Genomic DNA, 6,215 nt, shown 5'->3' on the forward strand with positions numbered 1-6,215 from the left:
CGTAAAATGTTCATCCATTTCCGCCTAAAGCAACAAATGCTAGATATCCAAAATTCAAAATTTTGGGTTAAAGTCAGAATATATATATACATATAAATAATATGTCATACAAAAATAGTTTAAAAATTAATCAGGCAAGTATATTATAGGAAATTATATATAACAACTTTTGCAAAATAACTTCTAAAATTAATTTGTTTACAATTAACAGTTGGAATTTGTTTTTTTTTTTTTTCCCCTTTATTATTTGCTCTGTCCGAATGGATGATGGATGATGGTTGATGGTTGTCAAATTCGTAGCCATGTCTCACTTTTAAAAGAGAATTAGATTTTCTTTCTTTTAAAGAAAAAATATAATTTTATGGTGTGAATGGTCCGTACGTGGATCATATTAAAACCGATACTTTTTGATGTGGCTCTCATGCAGACCGGTCCACACCGTAAAACTACTATATATATATATATATATATATACATTTTAAGTTTCGAGAATCTTAAACTTTTATTTTTGTGATTTTTAAAAATTTTAATTGAACCTTTTCTATAAACATTTTTTTTTTATTTTGAATATTTGTTTTACCATAATAGACTGTTGAAAAAAATCATAAACTTTCCTTCAAAACTTCCTTATATTTTTTTGTGATTTTGGAGAATCTTCTTTTTCTGTTTTTTTTTTTTTAAGATTTTTGAGTTAATTGCGTATTAGTATCTTAAAATTTCAAAGTTATATAAATCAAATTTAAATTTGAGAATTGTTTGAATTGAATTATGAAGTTCCAAATATATTGCAAATAAGTTTACTTGATTAACGGTGTTAATTTTATTATTAGACAACGTCAACATCCTGATATCATGCTGACATCATTATACTTTTTAGCAAAACATAAAAAATTGAAAAAAAAAATGAATTTCTTATTTTTTTATTTTATATTTTTTATTTTTTATTTAAAAAATTTATCCATTCCTATTTTATTTAAAATAAAATTTCAAATAAATTAATTTTTTTGGGATCTAAAATTATATCAAAAATAAAAATAAAATTGAAATTTTTAGTCTAATAAAATAAAATAATTTCATTAGATCAAAAATTAATAATATTTTTTTTACTTCTAAACCATAAAAAAAATAGACCAGAATTACAAAAATTAAAATTAGATAGAAATAAAAATAAAACTAAAATTGAAATTTTTTCTTTAGTAAAAATATTTTTATTAGACACTTATCATATGATTTGGAAACATATTTCCTTCTATGCACATTCAATACACACCACCTATGGAAAATCCTAAAACAATGAATTAATTCTTTTTGCACATAATAATAGAATTGGTCTACCTTTTTCTTAGCACACTAAAAAAATGGAGATGGAGAAGTTCAAATACAAATGTAAAAACCAAAAAGCACGTGAACAGCAAGGAAAAAAACAAAAAAGTGCACGTTAAAATCGTGGGGGGAAATAAAAGAAGAAAATTTAAATTGGGAAAAACACGAAAAGACATTCCACATTGTCGGCGCCAATGGTTCTTATAGGATTTGACCAAACCAGCGACAGTGTTATGGTCCTGCAAATAATATTTGATATTTTTGCTCTCTCCAATCTATTAGTTTAATTTCGTTAGATTACAGCACTAAAAATGAATCCAAACATTCAAAAAACATCATTAAGACATCATATAATAATCTTAACTAATTTCTTACATAAACGAATGGATGAAGTAATTAAATTTAATAAAGCCAGTCTTTTTTTTATATCATTACATGTATAACCTAGCCATTAAAACTGAGCATCATTATTCATCACCATGATTGCCAATTATTGGTAATATGGAACAACTCATGTAAAGGGTATTAACCGAATTTTGTGTTGTCGCTTTAGGGACAGTTTTCTTATATAATGATCTCATATTTGAATCTCTGTACCATGCTTTAATACCACTTTTGTTTATAGGAGTATAATTAATCAACAAGTTAACAGATTTTTATGAAATTAAAAAAAGTCATGTGGTATTCAATCAAACTTTTTAAAATTTGTAAAAGTTAAAGGTCTCCAATCTATATTTTAAAACATTTTTAAAAAATCAATAAAAATTATGAGATATTCAACCATATTTTTTTTTGAAGAATTCAAGAAACTATATAAAAGTTGTGATGTATTCAATTAAATTTTTTTAAAGTTTATAAAAATCTGTAGGTATTCAATGTGTTAATGATTTTTACAAAATTTTTAAAATCGTAGATTTTAATTTAATTTTCAGTCAAAAATATAAATTTTTTTACAAAAATTTTCCGATCTAATCCACCTAAAACCTTTTGAAGACCGTTTGAAGATTTCAAAACAGTAAGCCATTTTTTCTTCCCCTCCCCCTCCATTCTCTCTCCCTAAGTGTAATAAAAGTAAAATCTAGGTATGCCATAACAAAAATATGTGGAAAACGTGCTTTTAGGTCTAATGTCCAACATTGAATTAAAAAAAAAAAAAAAGTGTTTTTTTCAATTTTTTAAATATTGTTTTGTAGTATCCTTAGTGTATACCTTTTTGAAATATTAATGAAATATATGGAAAAAAAAATGTTTCTCCATTAATTTAATAAGAATTACAAGATTTTTTTCAATTCACCATTCATTTTGACATACGGATTTATCTTAAAGACACTTTTTAATTAAAAAATATAAAAACAACTACTTTTTTTTTAATATATACATATTTCAAAGTGCAATATACTAGCTATTTTGGTTGAGAAAGTCTCAATAGCTATTTTTCTTATTCTTCTTTCTATGTTATTTATTTTTCCACAAAAAATTGTCTCAAAATTTTTGAATACTAAAAAAATTATAAAACAATTATGAATTTCCAAATTATAAAAAATTGTCCTTTATTTTTAGCCTTTCTTAGTTAAGGATCTGTAAAAAAAAAAAAAAATTACAGATAATACCTTCTACTATCCAAACTGTTAAAAAAAAATGGTTTATATTAAAAATTGATCATGTGACAAATAAAATAATTATTTTTTTATAATTTCGTGTTTAAACACCAACCGTTCAATAAAATTAGCCTATAACCAATTATTTGAAGCCATGTGGATTATTTTTCTACATCACATAGCAGGGCATTATCTTCAATTGCAATCTATTTCTCTTCCAAACACAATTTCCACATATTTCACACTCTTCCCACACCACCACCCACCCCACCCCCCACACCCCCCCCCCCCCCCCCTCTTTTCCTCCTCCTTTTGCAACCAAACCCTCTCTCTTCTACAACCAAATGTATATCCTTTTAAATTGAAAATCCGTAGAAATCCTATACTCAATTTTCTTTATCTTTCCTATTTCTTTTATGCCCAAAATAAAAAATGCACAACCAAGATGATCTCAATGTGCTCTTTTTATTTTCCCATAGGGGAAAAAAAAAAAAAAAAAAAAAAAGGTGTGTAAGATACCAAATCTCCTTTAATAATAGTAGGATAGAAGTCTCATAGATCAAACAAATCTTTTTTGTTTCTTTTTCATTGAAGGTCAACCCAAAATGTAAAAATAATGGAAGTGAAAAAATCTCAAAAACTAATCAGTAATATATATTTGTTTAAATAATTAAAAAATTGAATTTCCTTTTAAGAAAATACAGTAAACTTCCTTAGAGGACACGTATGGAAAACAGGTGTTGATGAATGGATCGGTAGCCCCTTTCGTAAATTATGAAAGGTGGTGGTTCCTGATCTGTTTGTGGAAGAGAGAGAGCAAGTCTTAGCCCCTTTTGCAAATTAATTATAAAAGGTGGTGGTTTCAGATCTGGTTTTGGGCACACTTTTTATGGTTTTTCGGTGTAAAAGAAAAAGGATTTGTGTGACGATTCTGACTTTTCATTACAAAAGAGAGAGAGTGAGGGTTGTGATGGAGCAGTGTTTGGAAAAGAAAGATGCTGATATTGAAGAAGATAACCTATTATACGATATGGAAAAATAATCCACATGACAACAAATGATTTGAAGGAGTATACAAATGTACAGTATTTCAAGAGTACTAGAAAACTTTCCCTGTTTAATCCTGCTTCACTTGACCCACTTTTTTTAAAAAACACTAAATTATAAAAATAATTATTTTATTTGTCACATGATTATCACGTGATCAATTTTTAACAAAAATCGTTTTACTTTAACATTTTTGGTAGTATAATATATTATCTGTAAAAAAAAAAAAAAAAAAGATTTACAGAGCTCTAATTAAAAAAGGTTAAAAATAGAAGATACTAAAATACATTTTGCCCTTACATTTATAAGTCAACAAAATTTATCAAAAGTTTTTAAAATCAAAATCTATAAAAGTCTCGAAAATCTTTCATAAAACTATAAAATCTAAAATGTCTATCAATGTCAAAGTCTATAAAAGTCTACAAGTGTCATATATGATCCTGCAAAATCTTTCATAAAAATATGCAAAAGTAAGTCATTTCAAAGGTTAGTAAAAATCTTATAAAATCCAAATTAAATATTATTATTATTATTATTATTATTTTGAATTTGTGAAGACAAAGTTTATATGGGAAAAGAGTAACTCATAATAGCTGCCAAATGTATCGTTACACCAAATGTATCATTAGTAATTGTAACGATACATTTTCTATTAAGTAATATACAGTAAAACTTCTCTATAATTAGTATAGTTGGGATCAAACTAATTTTATAACTGTGAGGAGATTATAAATTAGTAAATGTATAATTAAAAATTCTATTATCTTATACAGAATCCTCACAATTACCAAATATATATATATATATATAATCCTCAATCAATCAATTGTTACCTCTCCTTTATTAGAAAAGGATCTGCAAATAGTTTAATTTAGTATTCAAATATTTTGGCTTCAATGCGAAGGTTATCATAGATATTGTAATAACTTTAAAAGATAATTATCAAACAACTCTATATAAATATTTTATATCATCTTAAACCGTTAATATAATGTATCATATATTATTTACAATATAGATATAATTATTATTTTGCGGAGGCAAAGTTTTTTAAAATGAGATTTAAAAAAAATATATAATTTATTATAATGTAGAATTTATTTTTATTTATAACTAGTCTAAATTTAGATAAAAGAAAATTATAATTAGATAGAGATTATTCCAATGCAGAATATCACTAAAAAAAAGTATATGATTTTTATTGCCCAATATTATCAAACAACATATGACCCATACAAGCAGTAATAAGGGCCTATTAATTTTTTTTTATTTTTTTTTTAGGAGAAGTAATAAGTGCCTATTATGCATGCAGTAAAAAAGGCCTATTAGTTTTTTTTTTTTCTTTTTTTTTTTTTTTCCTTTTTTGAGAAATAATAAATGCCTATTGGTGTTTGTATGCGGGTTAGGTGCCCAAGATAAGTAGGCAACATCGTCCAATAAAATTTTATTATATATGTATATATGTGGATTATATTTGAAATGAGAGATTGAAACTTTCAACTTTTTTGCCAAAAGAAAATAATGGTTTTTCCACTAACCCATCGTTTGTTTGAACTTAAAATCTGGTACTGTGGATGGGATAGTTTTAACCGTGAGCTGGGAAGTATATATGTAGTGTTGGGTATGATTTGGCGGCTTTGGTTTGGCCAAAGAATCAAGAAAATCCTTAAAGGCTAGTACTTATTCACTTTAATCTACAACCTAGCTGTCTAGCTTTGGAAAAAACTATGACAGAAAGAGAGTCAATGGATTAATACGAATTCTTTATTTGTTGTTCCTCCCAAATATATTCCACACTTTGCGCTGGATTTAATGATGCCAAATTTTCAGAAAATTAAACTAAATACTAATTTTATAATTGTTTCACCAAAATTGTCTAAAGAAAAAAAAAATTCAAAAAACTTGGAATATGCCATGCAGTGGTGATTGGTGCGGCGGCGAATGTTGGTGGCCACCGACTAGTGCATCTTCTTTAATTTTCTTTTTCTTTTTATATTTTAACTATATATAAAGCCTTTTGGAATAATGGATATGACTAATGCAGGAAACTTTTCTTTTAATTTTTAATTCACTAATAAAGTTGTAATGATAATATTATAATTAAAAAGCAATAAATCCCTCATATGGGGTTTCTATACAAGGCAGTAAAAAAGACATTTTCTTGTACATTCAGTACACTATCTATATATACAGAGTCTTCTTTCGTGATCATCATTTTACTCTTTCATAATTTCGTGTTTATTCATG

The sequence above is a fragment of the Ziziphus jujuba genome, chromosome 1, assembly GCF_031755915.1.
Source record: "Ziziphus jujuba cultivar Dongzao chromosome 1, ASM3175591v1".
Taxonomy (NCBI): Eukaryota; Viridiplantae; Streptophyta; class Magnoliopsida; order Rosales; family Rhamnaceae; genus Ziziphus; species Ziziphus jujuba.